Source organism: Glossina fuscipes, unplaced genomic scaffold, assembly GCF_014805625.2.
Source record: "Glossina fuscipes isolate IAEA_lab_2018 unplaced genomic scaffold, Yale_Gfus_2 0, whole genome shotgun sequence".
In the NCBI taxonomy this organism is placed as follows: Eukaryota; Metazoa; Arthropoda; class Insecta; order Diptera; family Glossinidae; genus Glossina; species Glossina fuscipes.
This window is the reverse complement of record NW_023998414.1, coordinates 8,711,833-8,725,665: the sequence shown is the minus strand read 5'-3', so window position 1 is coordinate 8,725,665 and position 13,833 is coordinate 8,711,833. Positions and strand designations below refer to the sequence as shown.

The window sequence follows — 13,833 nt, the reverse complement described above, 5'->3', positions numbered from 1 at the left end:
CATATATATATATATATATATATATATATATATATATATATTGCACACACAAATTCACATATAATGATCTGTTTTTGCGTTCATATAGATATTTAAATATACATGCATATATACATGCAAATACACACACACACATATATATATATATATATATATATATTAATATACATATACATATACATACATGCATCAATGCATACATGCATATAAATATTCTTACTTAAAAATTCAACAAAAGTATGCACACATGCATATATTCGTATAACATTGTGTGTTTGGTTGTGTATTTTAATGAAAATCTGGATTATCTGCCATTGAAATTGTTTTTCGTTTTTTTCATTTTTACTTTTTCTTCTTCTTTTTTTTTCTCGTATTCTTGCTACTGCTTCTATTTTCAAAAACAAAAGAGAGTTTAAGTGTTCACTCTGCGTGCGAGTGCTTATTAATTGGGTTTTAAGAAATTGAGAGTGTGTCTGTGTCATTGAGATGCTGATGCCTCTACATTTCAATCTGTCTGTCTGCATGTGTGTGTGTGTGTGTTTGTGTATGTGTGTATGTGCGTATGTGTGTATGTGTGGGTGTGTGTGTATGTGTGCGTGTGTACGTTAGCTTTTATAATTATGTACTTTAGTGCAATAGAAGTGTGCTATGTTTGCGCTGTTAAACTTAATTTAAAATGTTATTTATTTCTAAACAGAAACTTTAAAATTATAATCATACCTTCAAGTTCTAAAACGTTTCTAAACGTAATCTACCAATAATAATAATAATAATAATAATAATCATATTGAAACATCCTCGAAAAAAGTGATTTTAAAAATATTAAATATTTCATGCAATTTCATGCATTTAGTTATCGCAAATATCGAAATAATTTAATATCGATTAATATCCTGAAGTTTATATATTTTTTTTTCGAATTTATTCATCGTTTGCAACTACCAGATTCCAGAAGAAATCAATCTCAAGCACTTTTACACTTTTACGTTTAGTCTCAACAACCATCCGCATAATAGTAATGAACCCAAGTGTTAGTTGATCTTAAAAGGGCAAGAGAGAAAAAAAAAAATTCATATGAACTCGATGAATAATGAAATCATTTCATGAATTTTGAATCAATGGCAAATTTGCAAATTGATTGCATATTTTCGAAGCATGCAATCAAACTTTGCAAAAATCCATCCTCTAAAGTATACTACACTTTCTAGATTGATTTAATACAATCCGTGACATTGTGAGAGATCGTGAGACCCCGAAGTTTAACATTATGAAAATGAAATTAATAATTTGATGAAAAATAAAATCTTACTATAGAGTGTTCGTAGAAAATTAGTTTGAAAAACTATTCAAGCAAGAAAAGAAAGTCAGAATAAATTTTTTTTTATAAATATCCCATATATTAAATGTGATGAAAATATGCCCCAGATTCATACAACATTCGCTATAAAATTTACTGATGAACTGTCAGCTCATTCGACGTCTTTGCTGATCAGAGCCAGATCCTTCATTTATGTGAGAGTGACGATAAAGGAGTTGAAGAATGGTGCAAGTTTATTTATTGAACAAAAAACTTATTCGCCTGAGACTCAGAACAGGCAAGGCACCTCGACAAACTATTCAATGCTCGTGGATTGAAATTTCAAGTACTACTGGAAACTTTCCAATAAAGTCGATAGCCTTCAGGTCCTGGCGCTTTAAGATTTCAGTCTTTGACTAATAATAATAATAATAATAATAATAAGAAAACTTTATCGTACTACAAATTAAAAAAAAAAGAGTAATTTAAGCAGTTCACAACAATTGTCAATATGTACTTGATGTAAATGTGAATACTTTTGTGATATCAGTCTTATAACATCCTTAGTAGTAACTAAGTATAATGAAATTGTTCCACTTTCTAAATCAATGGAACTTGTCACATTTACTGCAATCCACACTCTCTCAAGAAAAATAGTCATAAAGTCGGCTCTCGTAGGCTTGTGCGCTATTAAATTCATTGCACTCTTTCCGTCCGTCCGCTTCAATATTTGTTTTCGAAGCTTTTAAAGTTTACAAAAATGGAAATAATTTACTGAATATATTCATAAGGGATGCAAAAAAAAAAAAGAAAAAAAAAAAAGCAATTTAATCTACCCGGTGGCCCTAATGCACGAAAGCAGGATTTCGTCTAACGTTTTTTCCACAACAAGCCTACAATGTTGAATGGCGTTTGGGCAGAAGTTCCAACATCGCGTTCGATAAGTTATTATGTACTAAGTGCATATAATTATTAAGGAGATCGAATTCCCATTTACGCTCGTCTTTTGTTTCGTTGAATCAGTAAAATTAAAAAATTTCTCAAACGAAAATTTATTTCATTAGATGTACAAATAAGTTCTATAGGTTAAAAGTTATTCCTTCATAAAATCCACCTGACGCGTTCAAGTTTCCTGAACGATACGTTATTGTTGTTTGCAAACAAAGTGTAAAGAGATGAATGGATATCACCTTCTGTTCTTTATTCTTCCATTCTATCTAATTCTATATATTATTTACGATCCTGCCTTTTATTCCATGTTTAAAACTGTGTTTTAAACTTTAAGCTGATGGTAAGCAAAATCATTTAGTTGGCCTGGAGTGAAAACACGGCAAGCTATGAAACATTTAAATAGTTGTTGCGTTTTTATATGTCCGTCCGTCTCCAGTCAAAGTAACTGACGATTTGTGATTTTCAGCTTGGGCTGAGACGTTCTCCTAATTGCTCGCCTATATTCCCGAACAGTGAATCCTCTTCGGATTACCACTCTTGCAAGTTAAATTTTGCAGATTAATAGCTCGGTGAAGTTGAAGACAAGCGAAAATGGGGGAAAATGGGTATAGATAATAACGGTGCATATTTCATTTAACGAACTATGTACGAACAGCATATTTGAAGTAAATTTGAATTTGATAGAAAATTTGATAGAACTTATGCGTACATTTATCATATATTAATTATTTATTTATTCATTTTAATAATTAACTCATAATGCAAATAATCGAAAGAAATAAGAGCGAGCTTGTAGCTATATAGACTTTCGAGCTTCTTAAAAATTAAATATTATTTTTAATTATCTAACGGATATTGCAAGATCGTGTGTAAGTGTGTGTATGGTACAATGAAAAGATTCTGAAGGTATTCAAATAATGGAGGAGACTGCGTTTTAGGTCGATAAGAACTTGGGATAGTCCCATCTTTTATCTCAGATTCAAGCTTAGAATCGCCTTCTTAGCGTGCTCATCTATTCGTTTGTGTGTTTGATATCTGATGTCCTTAATAATTTGAGCTTGACTTACAAGTCTTACACGATTTTAATGAAATTTGCCATAGTGACGTGTTTTTCCCCACAAGATCGAACGCTACTGCAAACGGTTCGGTGGTTCGATCCTTTCCCATATAATGCCGTATTTCGAAAAGTCGTTCTATTAATAATTGCATTTTTGTGAACTGATGTACATTATTAGGACATTCTCTTATATGCTTTTTTTCTGAAAAATCGACTTTTCAATTAACTTAACACCCGATTAACGATTAGCTCAACTCTCAAGTCCTCATCGATTTATTGTCAGAAGGTATTAAATTGAATGAAGTCCGTTTACTGTAAAGAAAGTGATCGAAATGTATTTGTTTCTCTCTCTATGTCTCTCTCTCTCTCTCTCTCTCTCTCTCTCTCTCTCTCTGTTAGTTTGTCAAGCACAAACTTTTAAAATATTAATTAATGCAATGTAACGGAATAAAGGACACGAGGTAGCATCATAAATAACTTGAAACACATAACAAAAGAATAACCGCTACTGCATAGCGGTGAATAGTGAATAATGGGTTGAACCGGGTGCATTTATAACAGAGTAATGATGTGATGATTGTTGTAGTAATTTGCATAAGTTTTATGACAACAATCTATATCAACAGCTAACACATCTTATCGTAATATTTTATATTAATTTTGATCTCACATCACTTTTGATCTTTGCATTGATTATATTTTATATCAATATTTTTAACTAAGTTTGCGAAAACTTTTATTGTCCTTTGGTTAACTGGAAACTGTTAAACGAATTTAATTTCATCTTATTAATTTATTATCCATTATTGGACTTTTATTTTTATCAAGTTTCTCAAATGAAGTTGGGGAAACCAATGTGTAGGTAGCAGCTTTGACAATGCTGCTAGCGATAGAAAATTAATATTCGAGAAAGTTATTAATGACATATCGGTTTATTAGTTTATCGTTTATAGATTATGTAAAAAATTTTCAAAGTATGGATTTAAAGTCATCCGATAACTTAGATCGATATATATGTGCCTGTGTTGAGAAATTTTTTTTTGCACCTGTAATTTGAATACGCGGCCATTGGTCCTCTTCCGGGTATTAAACATATATGTAAGCATTGATAGATAGACGAATAAGAATACTATAGTCGGATAAGGCTGACCATTAGGTCACTCGGGCATCATTTCGCTTGATTAATAGTAGAGAAAAAATTATGCATTATTTGTGTGCAAATGCATGATTTTCATAAAAGCCCTCAAATTGAAGAATGCTCAAACGACCACGTGGTTTAAATTTGACAAACTTAATTTACTTGCCAGAGCTTTTATTATTATTTTCCAATTGTTTCCGTCATAACAAACCAAAAATTACACTTTGTTGCCACGCAAGCATTTGCTTTTATGAGAGCAGCTGTCTTAAAAAATAGAGCTATGTGATCCAAATTTGCTATATATAATTTACTAAGGACTAATTTTCATTATAAATTATGTAAAGGTAGACCTTTTCGGCATATAAAGCATTGCTTTCCATTAGAATCCTTATATGTATTCGTGTCCAAAAAATAGACTTACGTGGTCCAAAGTCTGGTTAACTTCTATGTCTAATTAGTATTATGAACGAATTTTCCTCAAAAAGTATTGAAAATCAAGTCTCTTTAATATATATAAGATTCAGTTTCCGTAAAAACGGTGAGATGACAAGGGATTCAAGAAATCTCTCCATTCGATCCAAAGTTTTTACACAAACTGAGAATGTGAAAGTGGTATTAATAAGCGAATTTTTGGCGGAAATCTCCGAAATTACCATTATCCAAATATATGGGGAATGGTTACCATTATCCAATTATATGGTGATCTGACCCGACCTATTTGCAATTAGGCGTTCGTTTTTCGGTCAAAATAAGTCAGTGTATCAGAGGGATATATAAGGACGATGCAGAAAATGATTCCGAATTGATCCGCGTGGAGAAAACGTGGATCTATCTCAAGTCAGTCTGGGTTTTATGTACATTTACACAAACATAATATAACCTACTCCGCAACTAGGTTATTATATTTGAAAATTATTTAAAATAAAGCAACACTGGAGTACAACCTTAATAAAATTACATGTCTAAAGCTAGGGCATCGCTTACATACGATTGGCGTGTTTTCGAATCAAAAATAAATTTCAAGTTTCACAAAGAGAAAAGAAGGCAAATTTCTTATAAACGAATAAAGTGTAAGTGAAGTTTTCGAATATCGCCTACGTTCCGCACTACAGGCAAAGTTATTTGAATACAAATTCTAAAAGTAATGTTCCGTCGTGTTTGCAGAAAAGAGAAAACATTTACAGTTTTGAAATTCGTTAAAGATAAAGTTCTTCAATCTTTTCAAAAAGAGAGAGAGAGAAAGTGAATTAGACAGGAAATTGGCCCCAGCCTAGTGGGTATGTTCCCCCATCGGTAAGTGTTATGTCTTTACCGACTGAGTGAACCCTCATTATAGCTGCGACCGAAGTTAACTCTACGGCTCGGAGATTTGAATCAGCGAACACGGAATTTTTTCCCCCATAATATAAAAGGTCGCAACCGTCTAAATGAAAGCAAAAGAAAGTTTTTTTTTCTTTGTAAAAATTTACAATGACTTTTTTGAAAATTGCGTCAGTTTTATTGCTGTTTGCAACGTATAGCAGAGATCTTGTAGAGTTTATAAAGATTGCCGAGTCGATTTCCGTGCTCGCATCATCGTCATCTATTATCGTCGATCTGTCTGTTTGACTTCTGATAATATATTCGCTTTTTTCCATAGTCAATCGACCTGATTTCTTCAAGGTTTTGTTTGTTACTCTCGTCAACTGTGCCTTACGAAAATTCATCTAAGAATGTAAAATGAATCCAATTTCGTACCAGGCACCAGGTTCCTTAAGGCTATAATCACAATTGTAGAATATTGAAAAAAAAAAAAAATAAATAAATTCACATTTTTTTTATTCTCTTATTACATATTTAATTTACAATCTATTTTAAAAAGATGGTAAACGAACATTACATATATATAACAAAGGGGGAATATAACAGAGGCTATTGTCCTCCAATAGGAACAATGTAGCAATAAAGGTATGATATTTAAATGAATAATAAAAAGGAACTGTACAAACTTGGAAGATTCATTAAAAGTAATTTAAAAGGACAAAAATCAATTGATTTCGACAACGAAGATCCAGCAAGTGATATATTTTATCTCATTGAAAAGCTAAAAATGTTTTAATTAAATTTTTACTCAGCCTAGTAGCATTATATTTAATAAATGCCTCCATTGCGTTTTTTATTTATTTATTTATTTATTTATTTACTTTTTTTCTTATGAAGAATAGAAAAAGAAAAAAAAAAAAAAAAAAAAAATTGAAAAATTGTATCCATCTTGGGGCGAATTTTAAATGCATTCATATCTCTTGGGGCAAAACTGTTGATTTTCACGTTATCGAGCGGCGAGGATGTGTCGCTTAAAACGCAACGCTCAGAAATACAAATTAAAAATCATTAAAAGGTATACATGTACTTGGCTAGAGCTTCAGCTCTTCAAACTGTCCGCGTTGGTATTTCCATAATAGCAGTGTTCAACATATGAGCGTAAAACCCTTTGCTAATGTGTATGCGGTACAAAAACCACGATACACCACCGGACATATGCTTTATCAACAAATATCGAATTGAAATTTTTGTATGGAGACTTTATCGCTTCTGTAACGTAATGTCTCAGTTTCGGTTGTTCCTTGAATCGATAGCTGATCAAATAGAATAAAGGGACTTTTCCATCTATATAGAAAATAATATGATTAGTGTGCTCCTAAGATTCGCCATAATCTATGAACAATTTATTGCTGCTTGCTAAAATAGTCAGTTGAGCGTCGTATCGAGTGAGGTTAGATCAGGACCCTTTTTGCGAGTGTATGTAGCTAGGCATATATGTAAAGAGAAATTTGATTTGATTTCTTAACCGCGACTACACAATAGCGTGTAATGTTTAGTTAATTTCTAGTTAGAGTAAATATGATGAATAATTCAATAAATGAAGTTTATATATATGACTATGATTTTGACCACCTGAGGATTCACCTAAGATGCATACAGTCAACGAAATTTCTACGTAACTGCTCCAAATGGATGGATAAAATTAACGTAACCACAGTTAACGCCGATGATTACAGAATTACCGATAAATCTCGTTCATTGATTTTTTAACATTCAATTTCTAGTCAATGCACTCTAATGTCAATCATTTGGCAGTGACGTGGTTTTATAAGTTGTGAGTTATGAAAAAGAAAAAAAAAAAAAAGGGTATTTAAAGAATAAAAAAAAAAAGAGAAAATATGGCAAAGCAAAAGAAAAAAAAAATGTATGTATATATATATATATATAGATATATGTACATTTGTATGTATATAAAAAAAATCAATTTTTATGTGTGTCAATTTCATTCCATTGCATAGTCATCATTATCATCATAAAGATGATGAACATAAACGGCACTATGCTATGGGTATAGTTTGAATGATGGTAGCTCGTCAAAATGTTTGTCAAAACTTCATATACAGTCATGTGCAGTGATTGCAGTAGTAGTAACAGCAATAGCGATAGCAACAGCAATGGCAACAGCAACAGCAGTAGCAGCATCAGCATCAGCATCAGCATCAAAATCAGAATCAGCATCAGCATAACAACAAAACATATATTAAATATTACATGGACACATTTCCATGTTATAATGTGAAAATCACAAAACACATACACACACATATATATATATATACATCTCCTACTTATTCTATCTATTCTTTCTCTTTCCCAATGCTCATGTGTTGCTGTGAACATCATATACAGCACTACTGTTGACTGTTCAAGTCACTCATTCTTGTTTATTTTTTTTTTTTTTTTTTTTTTTTGTATAAAATGATGGACATGATAGTCGTATTTCATTTTGCTGATTGAATCACCATATATCCTTATATATGACGACGGGTCTATAAAAGGGACTGAGGGCAACTAAACAGAAAGGAACAGATATAGTTAAAGTATAATATATATGTAGAGAGGAGGAAGAAAGACAGAGAAAGTGCGATCGCACGGACGAGAGATGTAGAAAGAGAAATAAAGTGTGAGAGAGATAAAGATAAAGAAAGACAGCGTCAGTTGGGCATAAGCAGCAGCACGTATAAAAGTAAGACACTAATTAAATCATTTCGTTTCATGGACTCTTGGCATGAAAACAGTATATGCAATGCCCATTAAAAACATGACAGAAGAAGAAAAGAAAGCACAAAAAAAAAAAAAAAAAAAAAACCAAATAAATAAATAAATAAGTAAATAAATAAAATATAAAAACTAAGAGCAAAAAGATTCCAATGCGACATGTTCAGGTCATTCATTTGAAATGGTATAGAGATTTCAGTTAACCGTTAGTAAAAGAAAATTAAATTAAATACTTTTTCCTTCGACTTGAGTAACATTAGGTTAACTTAACCTTAGGTTAACTGCCCAAAAATACTTACTGCTAAGCACTGATTTCGTATCCGTGATATATCTATCAACTATCAACGACCGTTCAATACGCTTTCCAAATACTTACGAAATCTTTATAGTTTACCTAAAGGCGATTTCAAAAAAAAAAAAAAAAAAAAAAAAATCGAAATATAATAACTGTTGCATTAAAGACATTGATTGAAATATGTTTGCCTATAAACGAATGCTTTCCATTTGGCGGCTTATTTGAGATAATAGAAACGAAAAAATGAAATGCTTGCCAGTATTTTTTTATTATATTTGATTTTTTTAGATTACTAACATATATATTATCGGTTCAATTTATATATGCTCCACATAGTTCTTTTTCTCATCTTGTATTTGAATATAAATTTCATTTAAAATTTTTTAATTATTGTTTAAATGATTTTATTTATAAAATATATTATTAGTGGTCTGTAAAAAAGCATAACGATATCATGTTTGCAGTTAAGCAAAAATTTTTAACAGCCACCAGTCCAATCGAACTTCTACTACTACTACTACAAATTTCACGTTACTGCAAATTTTTATGCTTGTTATTTCTGCAGTATACCCTATACCTCTCTGCCGGTTAATGCCGGTCGTATGCTTTAAATTGGAACTTCGTCTTCTTCTTTTTTTTTTCATAGTCGAAGGATAATTTTTAATCGTTAACATATTCAGTCAATTACCTTTGGCATTACGCCATTTGCTTATGTGTTGCCAATCAACCACTTGTTTAAAAATAAAACACACATGCACACGCATAAAAACAATAAAAACAAAAAAAAACTCAAAGCAACGATCGTATCAATAATTAGAGATTTTCTATGAAATGTAAACCATATTATCGAACAGGCAAGATATGATATCTATTTGCAAGTTTCGTTGCTTTATCGCGACATAAATGAAACTTGGCTACGAAGGCAAGGCACGCACGCACATACATATAATTTTACAATAAATTCAACTTTTACCTTCTTTTCTTCGATCGGTCGACGTAGATTAAGGGATTAAGGGATCTTTCGTCAATTTTTCGAATTTTTTTCAATTCAATTTCAATCTTTCAGGTAGTGGATGCCATTGCGGGCCGATTGCCATCCACTTTGAAGCTTCAATTTCGTTCATTTATAGTTTGCTATATGTTAATTAGCGACTCTTATCAGCCGAGATGTGATATCAGCCGAATGGATGCGAATCGCAACTATCAAGTCATTGTCCAAGGGTTCATATCAAAGTTCATACACTTACTTGATTGTAGCCTATAGTGGGTGCTTACCCGCTAGACTACGATCTCTTTCTCCTCTAGATATTTCTCTTCCCTCACTTACCTCTAAACCTCAAGTGATTGGTGATCTTAACAGGCAAACTGTATTGGGTAGATATAATTAAATTAAATCAGATTGTTACGCTGGCAAATGGGGCGTGTATCTTCCGGTTTTTCTTGTATTTAAACAAACCTTTACTTTGTTTGGCAATTTTTTATGTGACAGTGAGTACAAGGCTTAAATTTCAATTCAGGAAAAGAAAGAAACGGAATTTTGCAATAAAAAGAACTTATATTCTTCTTCTTGTTTTTTTTTTTTTTTTTAATTGCATAAAGCATTTTTCTTTTAAATATTATTTATTTAATTGAAATTTTTGAGACAAAATACTTTTTAAGGTCCAGCATAAACGTTGAAAGTAATTATAATGAAATAATTTTCTTTTACTTTATCCTGCAAAAATCCTCCATGAAATGCTTTCGAATCCTTTTATATTAACAAAATGAATAACTTTTTTTTTTTTCCTCTTCTTCTTTTTATTACATTTCGCGTAAAAAAGCAGCAAATTTAAACTTTATGTAATGTTCTTGTTAGTGTTCTACACGGTAGAGAAACTGACAACGACAACAGTTTGGTAAGAGTAAATAATGTTCATATGTTTCTTATATATATATATATATATATATATATATATATATATATATATATATATATATAATAATTTATGTGTATTTGTGCCTGTGTTTTTATGTTTCTTTTTTTTATTTTTACTATTAACAATTGTATATTTACAATTATATGTACGTGTGTGAGAACTGCTTCATAATTAACGGTGGACATTTATATGCCCAGCAGTGTGGTTCTTAAGTATATTCAATTTGATGTTCTGTTTGTTATTTGTAAATCTGAAAGGCGGAGAAATTTAATATCGAGGTAAAATTCTGCGGCAATTTCACTATAATTGCTCTCTGCTTGTCTGTCCATATTTATATAAAATTCTTCGTTCATTTGCTTTTGGCACTTTTGAATATTAAAATATGCAACTTGTGGCTGGCATTTCTATGTAAATAGCGGCGATATTTGTTTTCGAAGTAACGATGGGTATTAAAGATTCGCCCTAAGGTGTTTGTAATTTTTCTCTTCGTTTGTTTTGCACACGATTAACAATATGCTGACATTTTTAAATCATAAACTGTACATGTACATGTATATGGGTACATACGTGCGTACGTACATCCGTATAAGCATTCTTATATAAATTCACAAAAATATGAATATTAATGACAATGTATTAAATGAAAAAAAAACAGTCTGTACCTGATATGAAACGGAATTTGGTAGTAAATCGATGCGCTGATGGAAGAGCCATTCAACGGAAGTGAACGCAAGTAAAACATCAACATAAATACTATTTAAAGTTGATGATGTAAAATTTTATTTCCAATTACAAAAAAAAAAAAAAAAAAAAAAAAAAAAAAAAGACAAGCAAAATAAAATAAACCTTTATAAGGCACACAGCGTATGTATGTTGTTAAATTTCTTAGTTCAGAATTATAAGGATTGATGCTAACGTAGTAGTAGTGTGGTGGTCCGTTGGCAGAGTTTAATGCGTCGAAACTTTTTCGGTCGTCATAATCGAGTTGAATGTCGGAAAAGTTTATATTATAATAAAATTTTACGTACAGGCGAAGATATGAACGACAAAAATCGCGAAAGGAAATTAAAAAAAAACAACTCCCTATCTACATGACCTCGTATTTTTTTTACAACCATACGTTGCATAATAGGTTTTCGATTGTGAACTGCTAGATACAGCATTGCAATAGTCTATTGGTGTAAGCAAGCGAGAAAATCATATTCGACTGGGATCGAATTTTCTATGCCGATCACCCTTAGCTTAATAAGAAGAAGAGGAAAAAAAAAAAAACGAAAAAGAAATTTGCGTTCGTTCAATGCCGAATATTTTATGCCCATCACTGTTATCCTAAAAAAGACAAGAAAGTAAAGTAAAAGACTTAAATTTTCATCCTCTATAATATAAAGTGGGTGCGGCTGATTTTTTCTATTTTCAAAATCAAAGTTTTTCTCGCATAGACAAGAATTTATATGCTTTATGGGGGGTTTTAGAAGCTTGCATCTGCGCCTTATAAATATTTTGAAAAAATATGAAATTGTGATATACTATAGAACTGAGTAGGCGTGGTCGATTTATCCTAATTTTCTATATAGGCATTCTATAGCATCGCTTATAGAACATCCGCTCAAGTTTGATAATGACAAAAAAAAAAAAACAATTTTTTAATTGTTTTTGAAAAACAGAGATGTTCTTAATTTACTTCGAACAGTGGGCGCGTGCTTCGACCAATTTAGTCCGTTTTTAATGCCAACCTGCTTGCAAAAACGTCCAATATTTTTGCTAAATTTGAAATCGATAAGTTTATTTTTGCGGCAAGAACAATGTTTACAGATATAACAAAGACGGACAGACGGGCATGTTTATCAATCAACATTTTAAAGTTTGATGCTGATCACGAATATACATATATACTTTTTTAAGGTTTTTGAAGCTTTCCGCTTGTCGTTGCAAACATTTTGACAAATTGAATATACACTCTATTCTCCGGTAATGGGTATAAATAAGAATATTCTTTAAGAGTAAGAAACAGCTGCTCAATTTCACATGCTATTTATTCTCTGTAAGCAGTATTCTGGATGGTAATTTATTCTTGCTATTACTTTGTTTGTGTATTCGCGTGCATATACAGACATTTTCAAAACGAAACATAACTGACATTGCATTTCACTCTTCACACTTAAACTAATTCATTTCATAATAAATGCTTTCTTTTAAACAGCACGGCACAGCAAATAAACATAAAAAGTATGAAGATAATAAGAATATATTATAATAATATATATACATATATACATACAAATATATACATACTAATATAATACTAATTTTTTAGTTAGATAAACTTGCTCAAGCATTAAATCTAACTAAAATATTATATAATTTAAGTAAGTCTCGTGCCGTGATGGTGTAAAAAGCCTTTAACTAAACCTGCACTAGAATTAGTAAAGAAAAAAAAAAAAAAAAAATGAAATTAAATTAATTTCGAAATATTCAATTATATTATCCATGCATGTGTGTCAGTGCACACGCCAAGTTTTCAAATGCTAAAGTCAAGGGCTAGAAAAGTTTTTATGTATATTCCTATACATATACATATATATATATATATATATATATGTATATATTCCTATACATATATATAGATCATTGCTTCGCACTGCCAGCAGTGTTATGAGAAAAGCAAAAGCTCCACAAAGCTGATAATAATAATACCTTAAAACTTGACAGCGATTGTCCACAGAGTCTGAAAGTAAAAAAAAAAAAAAAAAAAGCAAAAAAACGTGGTCTCTGAGTTATCTCCTTTGTCTATTACTTTTGTTAAAGTACTTAACCCTCGCTCCCTTTCATCCATAGCGAAACCTGTTCAGTTAAATAAGTGCTCTTGTTATAATTCATCTGAACGACAATTTCTTTTATCTTTTATACCTGACTGCACCAAAAAAAAATGAAAAAAAAAAAAATACAAAAAAAAAGAAATGAGAAAAAATTCATTTAAAAGTGCATTTAAGAATATAAAAAATTAAAGTATATAATAAAAGGTAGACGGTGAACAAAGCCCGAAAAAAGAAAAGGAACAAGACAAAAAAAAAAACAAAAAAATACAAAAATTCAGCAAAG

General features: G+C 30.9%; 1 protein-coding gene across 6 annotated transcripts in view; it reads left to right on the top strand.

The window, feature by feature from the left end:
* Positions 1-13,833, top strand: part of LOC119644668 — a 207,260-nt gene that overhangs the window by 146,087 nt on the left and 47,340 nt on the right. The gene's annotated exons all lie outside the window — the stretch shown is intronic.